The 20,536-nt window shown below is 34.8% G+C and overlaps 1 pseudogene; it reads right to left on the bottom strand.

The window, feature by feature from the left end:
• Positions 1 to 1,277: 1,277 nt before the first annotated feature.
• LOC113110556 (lymphocyte antigen 75-like) lies at positions 1,278 to 20,082 on the bottom strand (annotated as a pseudogene).
• Positions 20,083 to 20,536: the final 454 nt, after the last annotated feature.

Below are 20,536 nucleotides of genomic sequence, written 5' to 3'. Positions count from 1 at the left end.
TTACACAAATTAAAGGCCTATTTCAAAACTGCCTTTTTTATCAAAGGTGCTGGAGAAAGCGGTCCTTATTCAATTGCAGTCTTTTCAAGAATTCATTAATTGAAGTGTTTCATTCTGCCTCTCTTACATGTGGGATCCAACAAGGCTCTATTTTGGGACCTACTCTGTTTTAATTGTATATGCTGCCAATTGGATCTAACTTTAGTAAACATGGTATATTGTTTCACTGCTGCGCTGATGCTACGTAGATCAATGTACCTGTAAAGAAGAAAGGCAATTTTTTAGAACCTCTTCTCGCATGCTTAAAGGACTTGAAAACATGGTTGACTGTGAATTTTCTGCACTCTACCATCAATTTTTTGCACCCTCCAATGCATCTAGGTCTACTAATATTGATTTAGGCCCTTTACCTAACTATGGTATATCCATGGTAAAAAATGTAGGTGTAATTTTTGATGATGCCTTGAAATTTTGATAAGCAGATCAATGGTGTTGTTCGATCAGGGTTTTTTCAACTAAGAACACTGGCAATGATTAAACAATTTTTATCCGTTTGTGATTTTGAAAGAGTGATGCATGCTTTTGTGTCTTCCCGTTTGGACTACTGTAATTCCCTGTATTTAGGTATTAGTCAGTCCACCCTTTCATGACTACAGATTGTCCAAAATGCCGCTGCAAGGTTGTTAACTGGTTCTCGGAAACGGGTCCACATCACTCCCATTTTGTTACCTTTGCATTGGTTGCCGGTCCATTATAGAATTGATTTAAACATTTTGCTGATTGTTTTTAAATCTTTAAATGGCCTTGCTCCATCTTATATTTCAGATCTGTTGAATAGTTTACCGTTACAGATGAGAGCTGCCTCCACACTGGTGTCATTTAAGTCCCTTTAAAAAACTAATTTATTCTCCCAGGCTTTTTTGCTAAATGCTATTCAACATTTAGCAAAAATGTTGTTATTTGTGAAATGTTTTTTGTGTATATGTTGATGTTGTTAGAATCTGTACAGCACATTGGTCAACTTGTTGTTTTTAATCGTGCTTTAGAAATAAATTGCCTTGTCTTGTCTTGCCTTACTTGCATTATAAAACACTGTATTTTAATAATGGAAAATAATGACTAACTAACATTAAATAATGCACTGGATAAATACTAAGTCAGCATCAACACACTAATGAATACTGCATGTAAGTAACTCAAACTTTAAAGTAATTTAACGCTATGACTTTAAAATATGTCTATTAATAGTCAACAACATAAAACAAGGACATGTCATATTAGAAGACGTAACATTGTTTTATTGAGCATGTGGTCAAAACAGAGGAAAGCTGATATGTAATCAAATCAAAGACAAGGATAACAAAATAAAACTTTTTTAAAATGTTTTTTTCTTTCAAAAGCAGCGTCATCTTCAGTGAACATTTTTGGGTTTGCAATATATTACCTTAAAATCCCAAATGATCTTTGGTGTAGTGTGAAAAATGAAAACAAACAAACAAATAATCAACAGCAAAAAGAACAAATCTGTAATAAAATATTTACAAAGCATGTACTAAATCCTTAACTAAAATTGTGTAATTTGAGCTTGAAGTTAGATTCAAACAGCGTATTAAAGTGCATCAGATTTCAGTAGTTTGAGCGAACGAAGCGTAAGAGTGCATAGAAATCATCTACCTAAAACTATCATTTTATCATTAGCATCTTATACAGAACTCAGTGCACTGCATTTACTGTGTTACCATAAGCTGTTATACAGCACTTGGATATTACTGTAATGAATGCAAACAATGGCATAATGCCAGGAAAAGTACATGAAACATCAACACTGTGGAGGAACACCATTCTGGCAAATTTGAAAGGAATGTTCTATGGCATTCAAAAATCAAATAAGAAAGAAAAAAACTAACCCTAAATCCACAAAAATAAATTATTTTAAATGAAATAATACAGTTTCAGATCTCTTAAAATCACATCTTTGAAAAGTAAAGAAGTAAAACACACATTCTTCAAACCTTCCCAGCTCCATGCATGAGTTAATATTCAGTGCTGCTCAAGAGGAGTAAAAAACCCTGATCTGATAACGTAATCTCACAAGAAGCCACAGTTTGTATAGTATGGTAAGTACCTGCAGTCCTCCAATTAAAATATACACAAGCAATTTCGACATTTGAATTTAAACAATAAAACCCTTAGAATAATATCATTCCTATTTTATTTTACAGAAACGGAAGAAGATGCCGGGGGTGAAAAATAATAAATAACTGCACCACTGAAGCAGGTGTTTCTGTTGATGGCATAGAGGAGTGGTTCTAGTAAAAGGCACATTATAGCTACCATCATTCAGCTGAGCCGTTATTCTGCATTATTGATCATACTTGCGCTGTCCGCGTCATCAAAGTTGCGCTGGTAACGTACAGTCGAATGGAAGCGATGCTTGTTTTTCTGGTACAAGATGAAGGGGACAGCCGCGAACATGCACAGGAGTACAATGATGAAGAAGACCAAAGCCACAGGGCTTCCTGGATCTGCACATGCAATATTTATGCCAAAATGTTACACAATGTTAAGTTTTGTTTTCAAAATAATACAACATTTTCTGTATTTTCAATCATGTTTATTCATGAAATATTTTAATAATAATATTACACTTTATATATATATATATATATATATATATATATATATATATATATACATACATACATACATACATACATATACACATATATATATATATATATATATATATATATATATATATATATATATATATATATATATATATATATATATATATATATATATATATATATACACACACACACATATACATACATACGCACGTTAAATGTATAGTTTAAAATAATATGCAAAAAATCTAAAATATAATAACAATAAAACATATACATATATATAACAATATGCAAAAAATATAATAACAATAAAATATATCTAAGGTTTTTTATATATATATATTATATTTAACAATATATTTTATTGTTATTATATATTTTAAATATTGTTTTCAACTATATGTCATCAGACATATATGCTGTATATATATATATATATATATATATAAATATAGAAGTATATATATATATATATATATATATATATATATATATATATATATATATATATATATATATATATATATATATATACACACATACACACAAACGCACAAACACACACACACACATATATATGAGGTAATGTTAGATAAAAAAATTTTGTCTGAATGCACTGTAAGTCACTTTGGATAAAAGCGTCTGCTAAATGCATGAATTTAATTAAATTTAAAATTAATAGATTTTTTTTAAATATTATTTTCAACTATATGAAATGAGACATTTTCAAGGTGAGAGATTTTGGGGACTCACAGGCAGGTGCTTTGCAGACGATCCGGCTGCGGCTGTTCAAGCAGCTCGTGTGGGTCCAGGAGCCGTTGCTGGACACCATGACTGCGCAGATCTGTGGCGTCTGCCGGGATAATTGTGGGCCTGATTTTGCATCCCAGCTAGAGAAGTCCAGTTCACTGCCATCGTGCCAACCCGTGGGCTCACCTGTTGCAGAGATTTATAAAGATTTACATTACATAACTCTTACAAAAGGAAACAGTTTGATTCAAGGCAGATGAAATCATTATTTCACCGTTGGCGTCAACGTTGAGCGCCAGCCACACGCGGCTTGTGATGGAGGGGTTCTTATTCATGAAGTCAGAGACAAAATCATTCTCCTCTTTGCTCTTGATGGTTAACAGCTTGGAGGAAGAATCTGAAGAAATACAAGATGTGGTTAGACACTTTCAGGCTGATTTTGGATGGTGTATAGGAGTGGTAATTTTGTCATTCATCTTTAATTTAATCTTTTAAATTAGTCCTGTGTCAAATTAACTTTTTTGTTGTTATCCTACTTAGATTACTCAAAATTATAATTACAAAAAAAAATTCATTTGAGAAATGTATTTTTACAATAAGCAAAAAATCTACAGAATGTGGACTCAAATAGTTTATTTTACCTCATCTATTGTACTGATTTACTATAGGCTAAATATTAAATAAATTAATATCAAAGACTTATTCACTTGCTCTGTCTACATTATGAAAACTACAACAAAATACTACAACAGTGAAATTCCAAATTGCAATGATGGTTCTCTGTTAAAACAACAACGGTTGAGTTTTTATCGCAAACAATATAGTCAAGATCTCATGACAGAGATCTTTCATTTAAGCCGAACATCTCACACGGAGATGTTAAACTCCAGCATGACTTTCAGTGTGTTCAGATCATCATCGACGCTTCTTATAAAGAGCAAGTGTGTGTGTTTGTGGTTGCCAGATTGCATAAATTAAGTAAAACAACAGGAAGAAAACATATTCTTTTTTCCTACAAATCTCTGATTTGGGGATTTAAACTGGCCACCAAACACATGAAAGCTCATGTAGGAGCAGAGTGCAGTAATATTTTGTCTCTATTTTGGCCAAAAATAAAAAGAGATTTTGGTATTGTTTTTCATTTCCAAAAGACATATTTTATTGTCAACGATATTTCATGTTAATACAATCTCAGTTATTGTTTACTGGCCTTACTGCCTCGTTTTAGTCATGGGAAAAAAGCTCATCAGCGAACATTTTTCGTCACAGCTTTCGTTAACAAAATTAATGTGATTATGTGGATTTGAAAAACTGAGTTTTAAACAGTTTAGAAAGGAAACCATCTGCTGCTTCTTGCAGAAATAGTGAAACATATTTTGTGCCCTAGCATTTGAATATTTTATCATTGAGTTTGGCTGCATGTGTACCATCTCTTCTTGACCAGAAAAAGCTGCAAATTTGTTAAAGACACAGCAATACAGGATATAAACACTCACCCAGATTCTGACACACGTTCTTGGCGCTCTCCATGGTAAAGACGGAGTAGTTGTACATGTTGAAAGCATAGCAGTGATCTTTGAACAGGACCCATGAAAAGTGAGCATCACTCTTGGGACAACTGCTGCTGGATTCAGAAGAGAGATGTGCAACAGTTTCTGAGAAATAAACACACACACAGAAAAAAAAACAGTTTGAGACTGATCTTTCAGAACAACAGCTGTGTTTGTGTTGCGTCATTGCTTGCTTGTCTTACTCTCACTGATGTGGTTGTAACAGATGGCTCCTTCTTGGGCTGCATGACAGTTGACAGCCGTCCAGGTGCCTTTGGAGTCCACAAACACACACTTTTCCTCATAATCAAGGCCGTCGTTGACAAATCCATCTGGTATGAATTTCACTGCATTCCCATCTGACCACTCATATGGCCATCCACTTACCTAAAGACACAGCCAGACAAATTACATGACGATGGCAACAACTGAGAGCAGAAGACTGAGCGTACTGCTACTAACAGCTGTCAGTTATTACTATTATCACAAAAAATGGTGTACATCTTGTTTGGAGAGGCCGATCCAGAGTGAAAAGCCGTCCCGTTTGGCGATCAGTGCCATGTTGTCGTTAGTGGTTTTGTCAGAAATGCTGGCAAGATGGCCTCCGTTGCGTCCACACTCTTGCAGTGCCTGATACCAATCCATTCTCTTGGCCACCCGACGGTAACTTATGCCATCCGGAGCATTAACGTCAACCACATCCTTCATGAACTCCTCTTTGGTATCTGTTAAAGACATTTTTGCAAGTCTATAAATAAAAGTGTATGGAATATACATTTATAATAAATAAATTATTCATCTGAGGTCATAAAAAGAGCATGCATACTAATGCTAAAAATAGAAAATAAGTTTTAAGACTTCTTTCATGTAATATCAATGACTTATTTAGCAGTTTAATGCTAAATAAACACATTTTTGGTAAAAACATATGAAAACTGAAACTCATTGGTGTTGCTTTACCATTTTCAATCTTGCACACCACAATACTCCTCTGTTTGAAGGTATTGAAAAAACGTGGATTTGTTATCATTTCCCACTCTCCGATTAAGTTGAGACCAACCATGAAGGACTCGGTGATGTTTGGTCTTAGACCGTATTTCCAGTTAGAGAACTGCACATTGCTGCCATCTAGCCACTTCAGCTGCTCATCTTAAAAAAAGAAAAATGAACAGCTAGTTGATACTTTCCTTCCCAATTTTACACATAAATGCTTGAAAACACTACAACGTTTTGTCAATCTTAAGAAGTCAACACTAGTTGCCGAAAGCCAGATCCAAACACACCTGATCAAGCGAATTAAAGTATACAGGACTATTTAAAAATGATGAACAGGTGTGTTGGATAAGGGTTGGAAGTTGACAATCCCAGGTTTCGACTGATAAGAAGTTCGATCTTTGGGGTGTGATCATCTTACCCATCTTGTTTTTGTTCATTCCCAGCCACACAAACATGACTAAATTTTTGAATGGCTGCAACTGTTGCCTGATGAAATTATTCTCTTCCTCATCACGAATTGTCAGGAATTCTCCGGCCCCGGCTAAAACACACAGACAAGATTACCATTAAACAATGGCCATGTGCACACCACAACTAAAATCAGTTGTCAATTCACCGTTTAGTGCTTAATCTTGTTCTGTAGACTCACATACTCCAGTAAATGACTGACTCCCAAAAAGTGACAAACGATTTGCAGAAATTGTATGCAGTGTGTACAGAAACGAACTGAACATTTAGTTGTTAGTGACATATTTAAATGCATTGCAGTTTTGGTGCAAGAAATCACAGGAAAGGAGTTACAGACTCAGAGTTGCCAAATCTTGCTATAAAAAACAGCAAGAGAGAACAATCGAATGCTACCTTGGAAATAAACTCCATACCAAAATATTGTTACCTGCCCCTGCCTAAACTATTATCACCATACAATGGATTGTTTATGAGCCGAGGCAAAAAAGCAAGTCCAAATATGCTTATTAAGCATCGCTTATAATAAGTGGACATGGCAACCCTTCAAGAGCATGCTTCCAAACAGAAAAAAAAAACAGTGCTTTGGTTGAAATCGTTAAACATTGGCATTTATACAACATCTTCAAGCACAGAATTTAAACTTTGAAAAGAAACACACACACACACACACAAAAATACATATAATTCATCACAGAAAAAGATTTGATCCATTCATACCAAGAGACTTGCAGATCTGCGGATCAATGATGTCGTTTTTGCCCCATCTGGAGGCCCCCAGCAGTAACGTATAGCAGTTCTTCTTAAAGCGGATCCAGTTCTGTCCATTGCTTTTGTGAGGACATCTGACCGAATCCACTTCAGGCGTGACGGGCTCAACTGTTATGAGAAAACGCATTTTTAAATCAAAACATGTGCAAGTAAATATTGAAAAGCAGAGGTGGCATTTCTGAATTGAATCCTCACTGTGTGGGATGTGGCAGATCACTCCTGAAAGCTCATCCTCACACTCGGTTGCCTTCCAGAAACCGTCAGTGTCCAGATACACACAGCCTCCTTTGGTGGCTTCAGGGGTCCAGCGGCTGAATTCATTGTGGCTGTGGTCTGTCCAGTGGTAGTGCTCCCCATCCTAGATAAAAAAAATTATAAAAATAAATACCTTATTTTCCGGACTATAAGTCGCACTTTTTTTCCTAGTTTGGCTGGTCCTGCGACTTATAGTCAGGTGCGACTTATTTATCAAAATTAATTTGACATGAACCGAGAGAAATGAACCAAGAGAAAACATTACTGTCTCCAGCCGCCAGAGGGCGCTCTAATACTGCTCATTTTACTGTAGTCTACACTGAAGACATAGAGCGCCCTCTCGTGGCTGTAGATGGTAATGCTTTCTCTTGGTTCTTGGTTCTAAATAAATGCGACTTATATTCCAGTGCGACTTATTTATGTTTTTTTCCTCGTCATGACGTATTTTTGGACTGATGCGACTTATGCTCAGGTGCGCCTTATAGTCCGAAAAATACGGTAATAATAGTAATAAATAGGGATGGTCATGACATTCAATTGTTACAGTGTGTAATCAATAAATGGTGTTTTTTTAATCAAGGAATCATGGAAAAACTGGTCATGTTTTCAACAAAAATAATGAGCAGCACAACTTTTTTCAACATTGATAATAATACTACTGTATTTTGTACTTGTATATAAAATCAACATATTAGAATGATTTCTGAATGATTATGTGAGACTGAAAATGTAGCTTTGTACCACAGGAACAAATAATATTTTAAAATATATTATTAATAGAAAGCAGGTACTCTAAATGTTGTTTTATTGAACTTTCCAATCATCAAAGAATCATGAAAAATTACATTACATTTTTTGTTAAATATGTTTAAATAGAAAACGATTATTTTAAATTGTAATAACATTTAACTAATTGATTTAATAATCAAATAAAAGCTTACCAAAAATGTAATAATTTATACTTTTATTTTGTAGTTTATTTAAAGATCACAGGATTTTGTTTTCTTTTGTTTGACTAGCACAATTTCCCTCCGCTATATTTTATATACTAAAGGGCTTGTAATAAAAATTTGGTCACACTTTATTTTAAGGTCCAAATCTCACTATTAACTAACCATTAACTATGTCTCAATTAACTCCTAATTTGCTGCTTATTAATAGTTTGTAAGGTAGTTGTTAATTTTAGGGTATTTGGGTAGGATTATGGATGCCATGCATAATACACACTTTATAAGCACTAATAAACAGCCAATATGTTAATAATAGGTATGCTAATAAGCAACTAGTTATAAGTGAGAATTGGACACTATACTAAATTGTTACCAAAAATGTTAAATGTTGATTGGATTTCACAATATTACTGTTTTTATGGTATGTTTGCTTAAATAAAGGCAACCTTGGTGGCTTCTTTCAAAAATATATTTAAAAAATGTACAGACGGCCAATTTTTAATTAGATCTTCACTCACATCTTCACTGAAGAGTCCAATCCAGAGGGGCTGTCCTCTGTGAGAGACTTCAACTGTAAGCACTGCTTGGACATATGCATCAGGTACGCTGGCCAAGGTCATATCGTAGCCCCGGCACACCTGAAGAGCCTCCATCCATGTTAAATTGTCTTGCTGTACCACCTTAAATGTATGATTATGAACCGTGAAATCATCCTGATGCTCAGGTTCCTTTTGTTCATCTGGGGAAATTGTCCATTGGGTGTTAATCATTAGAACACTATTCCATATAACATAGAGATGATTGAAACATTGGCTGGTGGCTCGTACCTGCAGGATGCTGGCAGATGCTGAGATACTGGCGGTCGGAGCAGGTGGTGTAGTCCCAGGTGCCCATCATGTCCGAATGATCATCATTATACATGTAGGCACAGAGCTCCATGGAGTCCTCTTCAAATGACTGCCGTTCAAATCAAGAGGAAAAAGAGAAACGCTCAGATTAAGTGTATCATGAGCAGAAATGGTACGTTATGTACAGCTTATGCAATTATACGTCAAGCCATATGGCGTATGGGAGATGAAATAAAACTGAAAAAAGAAGAAATAAAGGTTTGTTCACCTAAAAATGAAAACTTATAAGACATATATGACTCCTGCGCTTTAATCAAGAAAATATGGAGATGTTTTGAGGAATGTTCATGATGCTCTTTTTCATATGATGAAAATGAATGAAGGCAGAGGCTGTCAAGCTCCAAGAATGCACTTTTATGTTGGTTTTTTAATTATTGCATGGATCAATATTACGGTGCTCTTACGATTTAAACCACAATTCAAAAGTCTTGAGTTAGTGCGATTGTTTAATGTTTTTGAAACAAGTCAAGGCCTTCACCAGTAATATTTATTTCATACTAAGTATAGTATTAACATATTTACTGCCACATCTTACTGATATAAAATTATAATTTGGAGTACTACTTGTGCACAATGTAGATTTCTTCCCAGCAGGCACTGGACGTCAAAATAACATCAGCCAACGTCAGACAGATGCTGCATTTTGCTTGAGAATGAAAATCGAGTTGAGTAAGTATTGTAAGTCAGCTTGACATTTACTAAATGTTGGATTTCGGTTACACAAAAAAAAATAATCTAAGTCAGCTGACATTGGTATTGGACGTTAAATGAACTATGTTTGTAAAAATAGATGATGAATTGACATTGACTTTTGGTCACCCGATGTCGCAACAAAAATGTAATTAAATATCAACGTCTTTCGAAATTGGGTGTCTACTGGGACAACATTAAGTCCAAAACAGGTTTTAATGTTGACGATGTCTTTAAATGCAAGATATTTCAATTGTCCCTAAAGTATAATTACAATAGTTCCACTTCAGCACAATCATATATACCGTATTTTCTGGACTATAAGTCACACTTTTTTTCATAGTTTGGCTGGTCCTGCGACTTATAGTCAGGTGCGACTTATTTATCTAAATTAATTTGACATGAACCAAGAGATATGAACTAAGATAAATGAACCCACAGAAAACATTACCGTCTCCAGCCGCCAGAGGGCGCTCTATGCTGAATGAGCCCTCTCGCGGCTGTAGATGGTAATGTTTTCTCTTAGGTTTTGGTTCTAAATAAATGCGACTTACAATCCAGTGCGACTTATATATGTTTTTTTCCTCATCATGGCGTATTTTTGGACTGATGCGACTTACACTCAGGTGCGACTTATCGTCCGAAAAATACGGTATTCAGTATGTCTTTAGTTGGACCTCAGCACTACTTCCAGACAATTCATTGTTTCAAACTAGCAGACTGTAAATATACCAGTTTAGTATACAATTACAGGGTATTATTAAGTACATTAACATGAAAATGCATTAGTAGTAAACCGCATAAAATAAATGTACTTCAAATACATTTTAGTATATTTAATTTTCACTAAAGCTGAAAAAAAAACAGTAATATGGTGAAATATTATATCCATTTCAAAGAACTGTTTTTTTTAATCGTAATTATATTTAAAATATGTATTTTATTTCCGTGAGGGCAAAGCTGCATTTTCTGCATCTATTAGCCCAGTCTTTAGTGTCACATGATCTGGTCATGCTGCTTTAAATGCGATGATTAATATTTTTCTGGAAACTGTTTTTTGTTTTGTTTTTTTTTAGGATTCTTTGATGACTGTAAAGTTCAAAAGAACATGAAACTGAAATCATTTGTAACGTTACAAACATCTTAACTGTCACATTTTGATCAATTTGCTCAATTTTTATATTTTTGGTTAGACTAGTGTGTGTTATCGTTTTGCAAGTTATTGTAAACATGTCAGGAACAAAACTATTCTCTGTACAATTCATAGCATGCCACAAATGCTGCACAAAAAGTGCTTTGATCAGATCTCCAGATCTTTGTGGTCAATGATATAACTTTCAAAGCAGATGGACACTTGCATTGATGAATATGGGTCGTAACTGGCCATGCAGAAGAGGATTGAAGTTCAGATATGCAACTGGCGAGTTGTCCACCCACTGAGTGTCATGAAGCTTGAACTTTAGGCCAATCCAGACTTTCTGAGGCTGTCCGGGTATCTCTGGTAACATTGTAGTGATGAAATCTAAATGGAGGATAGATGCACGGGACAGACAGAGTCAAGCAACATTATTAAGAGTACTAAAAGCAAGAATAAATATGTTTTATATTAAAATATGTGGTTGTCGGTGGTGGATTTGTTCATAGTATATTAATCAAACACACCCTGTTCAACTTGGTCAGATATGGTGAGCATGGAGCCTGCCAGTGTCTTGCAGAACTCATTGGCATCTTTGAAGGTTTGGAAATTAGATCTAGACTCGGATAAAACCTGATAGCACTGCAAGACATGAATACAATGATGTCATTAAACAAAAACACGTGTGTAAAGTTCAGGGGATGTGAGTGGCTGTGTGTGTATGTCAGACCTTCTTTCTGAAGTGTTTGGAAGTGCTCGGACATGAGGTGTTGGCAGGGGGCGGTCCTGGGCTTCCTTTCTCCGCAGAAGTGACGTTCAGTGACTCGCACACAAACGGCTGTTTTTCATTACATTTGCCGCTGAAACCTACGGAGACAAAAAAAGATTAAAGAGGATCACCCGAGTTGCTTCGTAAATCAGAATCGTTGCTGACAGTATAGAGGGGTCTTGAAGTCTTATAAAAGTTACTTAAAAAAATTAAAATAAATAAATGTTTTTTAAATAAATAAATAAATTTTTCTTATTTTAAGCACATGCTTAAAAATGCTTTATTCTTGTTTCTTGTACAAAATAGACCTCATCATTTGGGTGCAATAATGGAACAAAATTAATTAATAAAAAAAATAATAATAATTATCTGTAGTTAAAAAACTGAGCGATTTAAAACAGTGAATACCAATTCTGTTTTTATTACAGTAAATATGAAAGTAAATGGAACTAATTGCTATAAAATTCCATAATTCCATAAAAATCATAATCATGTCCTTGCAAAGTGAAGAAAATAGTTGTCTTGAGGCAACATTATGAAGCCGGTCATTAAAACCATCTAAAAGTCTTTCCCCCTGGTTTTGGTTTGAGTCTAATCCCAGACTAAAATCTAAGTGTGAGCCGTTTCAACTGAAAGAAACTAGCTATGACTGATCTTAAAATATCAGTGTCTTTATTTTGTCTCAGAATGCACACCATTCATGTTTTTTTCTATGGCACCTTAATGTTTATACTGTTTATACAGTTTATACTGTGCTGTACTACTGTGCTGTACTACTTGAGACTGGTCTGAAGACCATTTTTGTCTTGGTCTTGTCTCAGTACTTGGTCTCAGACTAAGAAGACTCATCATTTTATTAAAGACCATTAAAGACCACCAGTGGTGGACAGTAACGGAGTAGCTTTACTTCGTTACTGTACTTAAGTACATTTTTCAAGTATCTGTACTTTACTGGAGTAGTTTTATTTTGAGTAACTTTTACTTTTACTTCACTACATTCCAAAGCATAAGATCGTACTTTTAACTTCACTACATTTCATAAAACATATCGTTACTCCCTATAATATATCACGTGCTCCGACACGCAGAAGCGGTGTCTGATTCATCATGAACGAACTGAGTCTTTTCAAAATAAACTTTAATCGGATCGCGAATCGCACCAAACGATTCGTTTACGAATTAGAATGATCCGATTGCAGCTGTTCTGGAGTCGACCACTCACTGATTCAAATGAACCGTTAAGTGCGAGTCTACAGAAGTAAGAACCGGGAGATTTTGTGAGCGCGCGTGCGTCTGATGTTGCTAAGTTATTAATGTCGAAATTTAGGATTAATTATTGTAACTGAAAATCATATTTAGGTCAAAATTGTCAGTTGTTTGGGAACTAAATCCGCTGTAAAGAGTGATCTGTTTAAGCCCACTGAAATGCTGACATGGAGACAATCAGCGTCTCTGTGTTTTAGGTTAAAAAATAAAATAAAATAACCTTAAACTAACACAGATTAAATAAAATAACTCATGCATGTCCAAATTCCCCGCTACCGTAATATTAACAGTTTTATTAAAATGCTACCATGACATCTGTTTTTATATTGTGCAGTAACGTTATACATATGTATATTGTTTGGATTAACTAGACAACGTTAGACAGACATGAATGTTTATTCATAACAGTACTGAAAATAAGTAAATATTGTAGCTGATGCTAAATGTCTAGCTAACAAGCTTGCTGGTGCTAACTTGAGGTAATTTTTATAAATAATGTCCAAATATTTTTGTTCAACCACCTATATATATATATATATATATATATATATATATATATATATATATATATATATATATAGATTACATCTAGCGACAAAAGAAAGGATGTGATGTTCAGAACATGGTAACTAGTAATTATCAAAGAGGGGAAGAGATGCACCCCGTTTGGCCAGGGGTGTTTTACACCACAGACAAGGTTTGAGAAAGAAAAAAATCATTATGAAAATATAATTATATTTTCCTTAAAATGTTCTTCCTAACTTCAGGCCTTATTAACTGTGATGTTCTGTAAAACCACAAACTTTAAAACACTTAAAGATTACAGATTCCAAAATAATATTTGGTAGCACAACTATTAATAGTTCTAATAATAAATCATCATATTTTCATGATTTCTAAAGATCATGTGACACTGAAGACTGGAGGAATGATGCTGAAAATACAGCGCACATAACAGAAATAGATTATATTTTAAAGGATATTAAAATAGAAACCATTATTTTATATATTTTATTTTGATAATTTAGAATTATTACTGAAATACAACCTTTTTTTTGTTTCAAACAGTTCAATGAACAATAATAAATGAAGTACCTGGAGCTGACAATGAAGTAAATGTATAATAATTAGCAAAGATGATTAATTTAGCGCTGTAAACGCGCGTGTGAGGGGCGGAGACGCGCCGCGGAGCGTCAGACGCGCGTGAGGACCAAACACAGCAGAACGGTAGGAAACTTCACTCCTCTTATTACTTCTCTTTTACTATAGCGATTTATTTTTAGACACGTGATCTGAGTCTTTCATAGATTTGTAGAGTTATTAGAGTTATTAGAGAAATTGAGTTATTTATTTTTTTACATTCTTTGGTCGAAGTTTTCAGATCGGCACTTCGGAGCCTGTTCGCGACTCGGTTGATTCAGATCGGCACTTCGGAGCCTGTTCGCGACTCGGTTGATTCAGATCGGCACTTCGGAGCCCGTTCGCGACTCTGTTGATTCAGATCGGCACTTCGGAGCCCGTTCGCGACTCGGTTGATTCAGATCGGCACTTCGGAGCCTGTTCGCGACTCTGTTGATTCAGATCGGCACTTCGGAGCCTGTTCGCGACTCTGTTGATTCAGATCGGCACTTCGGAGCCTGTTCGCGACTCGGTTGATTCAGATCGGCACTTCGGAGCCTGTTCGCGACTCTGTTGATTCAGATCGGCACTTCGGAGCCTGTTCGCGACTCGGTTGATTCAGATCGCCACTTCGGAGAATGGTCGCGACTAGGTTGATTCAGATCGGCACTTCGGAGCCTGTTCGCGACTCTGTTGATTCAGATCGGCACTTCGGAGCCTGTTCGCGACTCGGTTGATTCAGATCGCCACTTAGGAGATTGGTCGCGACTCGGTTGATTCAGATCGGGACATCGGAGCATGTTTGAGATTTTTTAAAATTCAGACTTCGAAGCAGGAAGTGTTTGTCAAACAGTTAATTGGTGATAAATGAATATTTGGACTTAAGGCTTTTTTTTACTTGTCGATTCAGCATGTACATGGACCCACACACAAAGGTGGACACACTCTAGACTTAATCATCAGCAGAGCTCTAAAATTTTCATCCATTGTTATTAAGGACGTTAATAAAGGACGTTATTCAACCACCTATATATATATATATACCCCATTTGGCCAGTGGTGTTTTTACACCCCAGACAAGGTTTGAGAAGGAAAAAATCATTATGAAAATATAATTATATTTTCCTTAAAATCTTCAGGCCTTATTATCATGTCATATATAACTGTGATGTTCTGTAAAACAACAAACTTTAAAATACTTTGTTCTTACTGGTGAAAATCAGATGGTCATCTCTGTTTTCTCTCAGGTACATCACAGTGTAAGCTTCACAGTTAACATTACTCTCATCAACGTAGTCCATATCAACAACAAAAATATATCTTGACTCCATATAGTGGTTATTTTGGAAAAAATCCCAGGTATTTTGAGCAGTAGGATTATAAAAAAAATAAATCAAATGTGCTAATATAAAATTAAATTAGCCTATATAAAATTGCAAACATCTATCTTTCAGTACTTTTTTACTTAAGTACATAAAAAATTTAGTACTTTTGTACTTTCACTTGAGTAAAATTGAAAAAGGACTACTTTTACTTTTACTGGAGTAATATTTTATTATACGTATCTGTACTTTTACTCAAGTACTTGATTTGTGTACTTCGTCCACCACTGAAGACCACAACTGCAGGGATATCACTAAATTGAGGTGCATTGTCCGATTTATCTGTTAACATCATCACTGTGATTGGATGTAAAACTGCTTCAAATGCAATGAATTACTTATTTCTATATAATCCACATGCCCCAAAAAATTAAGATGTGATAACAAAAAGGTACTTGTATAAGATCGTTTTTATATTATAATATCTATAATTGAGCAGTATATTGAATATGAGCACAATTTGATATTGATTTTTTTTTTAAATACTCATTAAACAAGTAGTTCATTGTAAGTGAATTACATTTAGACACTGTTTTTTAACACAAGTCAATTGGCAATGGAATAGTCCCAAACAAATCCACAGCAGAAATGCACAACGGTGTTTCGTTGCTGAATTCGAATGAATGAGCTAAATAAATGATTCCATGACTGACTCATTAAGTGATTTGCTGCCACCTAGTTAACTGGTGGATTTAGATTGATATTTAAAAGTATTTTATTTTCCAATCATATTTCTATATCAAAATCTTAACGATATTTATGCTGTAACATTCAGATGTAACTTCTGTGCCACCTCTGCAGTGCAAACATCTCTGCAGTCGCCCTGCCTTGGTCTTGTCCTGCTCTCAACACACTCTGGTCTTGGTCTCAATTTAGGTGGTCTTGACTACTACACTAACTGACACTTTGTTCAGCTAGTAGAAAAAGATAATACTTTAGAATAAGGAACATATATTTACTTTTAACTAAGAGTTTTCCCTGAACAAACAATTGTTTGGGATCAAGGAATCTAAAATATAGTCATGAATATAAGGCATTAATATGAGTTCTATACTGTAAGTACTAAAAAACAGCCAGTATTGTAGTAATATGCATGCACATAAGCAACTAGTTAATAGTGAGATCCTTAAAATAAAGTGTTACTGAAAAAAAACAAAAACAAAGGGTGCATCCTGCTCCCCAAGAGATTCATGGGGGATTTTCAACATTTACAGGAATTTCCGTTGTGAAACAAATAGGAAAAGTCATTTAATGAGCCATGAAACATCTTGTCAACATGCCAAGCTGCCCCACAACAAACTCTGTATTTACTTTAGGAAGCAGAATGAGACTCTCATACCAGGTTCAAATGATACGTGAGTGATAGAGGGGCACCTTCCCAGAAACGCTGAATAATAGTAGTGCATGGGGCTGAGCCTGCAAACACACACATACACACACTAATAAATGATAAATAAAAGAGAGGTTCGTGATGAGGTTTGGATAAGGTATGAAAACCAGAACTTACATAAAGGGAACATGAGGACCATGGTAACGAAGGTCTGCCCACCACTTTAAGTTCTCTTGCTCTGAATGCTAAAGATCATTAAACACAGATTCATTACTGGATTATATAAACAACCATATTCACACTTATATTAGTATTATCCATTTTCTCAACAGACTGACACTTGATTGTGGATCAAGCAATGTCCATTCATGAGCGTGGGTGTTGTTTCATATAATACTTCCAAAAAAAAAACATTTAAAAAAAAGGAGTAATAATTTCAATTTTTTTAATACACTGGGTGTATAAAAAATGTGGGTATTTTATACATTAAGTTCAAAAGGATAAGTTTCATCATTCAAACTAAACTGATACAGTATTTGGTACTGTTCAAAATTCAGTTTGGGGTAAGTAAGATTATATATATATATAAAAAACATTATTTTTATTCTTATTCAGCTTTATTGATAAACAGTGACAGTAAAAAGAAAAAGAAAAAAAAACACCTTACAATAGCTTCTCTTATCTTTTGTATACTATCTAATTGGTTTCGTTTTACTTATTATTATTAACTTGCTCTATTGTTTTTCTATTCTATCTGCTTCTTTTTTAACTTATTGTATAATTTAAACTTAAATTATACTTCACATTACTGTTTTACAGTATATCTGATGATAAATTAATGCAGCCTTGATGAGCATATTCTTTCAAAAACATAAAAAATCTTACTGATGAAGATAAGCGTATTACTTAAAAAAATAAAATAAAGTTGAATACATTTTAAATAGTTTTAATTGCATTTTAATAACAAAAGAAAATAAAAAAATCCTAATATTTTTGGCAGTAACATTTTGCACTCTACATGCATACTAAAAAGTAAATGTGCTTTTTTATGGTTTAATTGGGTTTTATGCATGTTCTTATCACTATGTGTAGGCGTCATTTGAAGGCATCACTAGCACTTTGTTTTGACGTTCTGTGGAGATGCAGTCTTTAATTTAATGAGTCAGACCTCCCCAAACCCTAGTAATTCAGGGTTTATAAAAACATCTGCCCCCATCTTACCTCAAAAAGACGTTCCTGTAGGCGGCGTGCAGCATTAAGGGTGTTGGGTGCGGCGAGTTTGCTGTTGTTGCTGCTGCAGTACAATAAGGCCTCCTCGAAGGACAACTTGGCTCTGTTACAAACCAGAACTCCTGGCCGTCTATAAATACTGATGTGTTATGGTGCCCATCTGTTAGTAGTGAAACATGAAACAAGTCACTGATTTACAAACCAAAAAATGACATAACCCATGATTCATTTAGGCATTTGATTTGAAATGAAAGTTCTACCTGGATTGTACCACTCTGGTGTTTTTGGTGTTTCACCTAGAGAATAATATAAAGCCCATTAATATAAATACTGTATATATATATATTTTAAACATGTTAGTTTAGACTTATGTGGCTCCAAACCTGTATGCTTAACATACTTGTAGCTCTGTTACAGTACATACAATTACAATGAAGGGGAAGACATTTTTCAAATTCAAAAACTTGAAAACAAAACACAAGTCTTGTGTTGTTTACCTCGTGGTATCTGACACACCCATTCCAGTTTAGCGTTGCAGTGAAAGACGCTGGGATAAAAAGGCCGTAGAGGAACATTGTGAAACAGGAGGAAGAGAAATGGCTTGTAGTTTCCTTTCAAAGTCTGTAAAAAAAAAAAAAAGTTAAATATCACAAGCTGTCTGATTTCAAACAGGCCTTAGGTTTTCTACTGTGTAACATCTACTATTCTAAATTCTTAATATTGTCTGTTTGATGCCTTTGATGTTTGATGACAACCTATCGATCATCTCCCCCTACTCCCAAACAGAAAGCAAAAGCAGTACTGTATATAGGTCATTCTAGATGTCTGATTATTGACTGGCAGACTGGATGATGGTGAGATCAGGTCTCTGTGTGGAGCACTGACTGCTGTCAGACTCCTCATGCAAACAAAAAATCCCACCGCAAAAGGAAAGTTTGGAAATGGAAACTGATATTTCCTACTGATACACAAAAGACAGATTGACTTAAAACCATTTATGTTGGTGAATAAAAATGGACTAATTGTCTAAAACTTTTGCACAATAGTGTATATTCACCAACTATAATGCTGTTTTCATGTCATGCTAAAATTTTACATTGATGCTATAATGTCTGTAAATTTTAATGAAAAACATAGTAAAGTACTACAGTAACAACCTTTTAGTTAGGTAAATGTAATTTATATCAACAAATATGGTAAAACCTTTTAGCTTTTAATTGAAATGTAAGTTTTACAGTAAAATGTTGTTCAAATGAAAACAGTAAAATAGTAAAATAGTAACTAGTAAAATAGTAAGTCATTTTATAATTACAGTGAGAAACAGTAAAAGTCTCTGTGACATATTACATTTCAATGTATTTTATTAAAATAGTTACGTTTGTGATCAGTTTTAAAGTGTTAAATACTACATTTTAGGTTGTATTTGTCAAAAAAAACAAAAAATCTTATAAAATATTACAATTATTTTAAAATATCAAGAAATGTGTACAGCTACCCAAGTAAAGTTTTTAACTTAATTATGTAATAATGTTGTTTTACTATAGAGAAACTAGAATAAAATGTGTCATTTCTTCTGTTGTTTGTCAGGATAATTTAGCATAATAATGCAGTTTTGTGATTTTATGAGAGGTCAGGGGTCATGCATGATTTGAGAGGTTATGTTTACCACACCTTAAACGCAACACAATCCCTGTTATAGGCATCATCTTCATTGAATTCCCTCAGGAAAGATCATCAATGGAGACCTGTACCAAGCAGCAGAAACAAATGCTAACAGTTACATAGTTCACACGTTAGCTGTAGTCAACAGGAAATGAAAGAGCACTCCGATAAAGGCTCCGATCACAACTCAATTTAGTCTTTATTGGTTCAGAAAACATCATCTGCTGGTGCCTCACCGGGACGCCCGTCACTCCACTCCCAGTTGTTGTTGTTATTTGGATTTCTGCGATTTAGTCCCACCCAGAAAAAAACGATTATCACTGTACAGGGAAACAGACAGCACAAGTAAAAAGTCAATAAATGCCATTGACCTTGGTTTAGTGTGTGGGGAATATGATAATAGGAATTAAAATCGGTCCCATCTGTACCTAATAGAGCCTCTCAGGATGTAAATGTAACGCTTGCATATCTTTAGCCTCAGTGAAGCTGGGCAAATTGCCCCCCTAGTGCCTCACAGAAACGCTCGGCCTCTTCCACGAACGCTTCCTGGTCAAACGCTCCTCGTGAAACACCTGCAGACACAATCAACAGATGTTGATTAGATATACTAGGAAATGGCTTCATTGTCTTGACTCAGCTTCTGTTGTTTTAGGTGAATACCGGCTGAACTAACCT

Source organism: Carassius auratus, chromosome 11 (assembly GCF_003368295.1).
Source record: "Carassius auratus strain Wakin chromosome 11, ASM336829v1, whole genome shotgun sequence".
NCBI lineage: Eukaryota > Metazoa > Chordata > Actinopteri > Cypriniformes > Cyprinidae > Carassius > Carassius auratus.
Note: the sequence above shows the minus strand (reverse complement) of the source record. Positions and strands in the feature narration are given on the sequence as shown.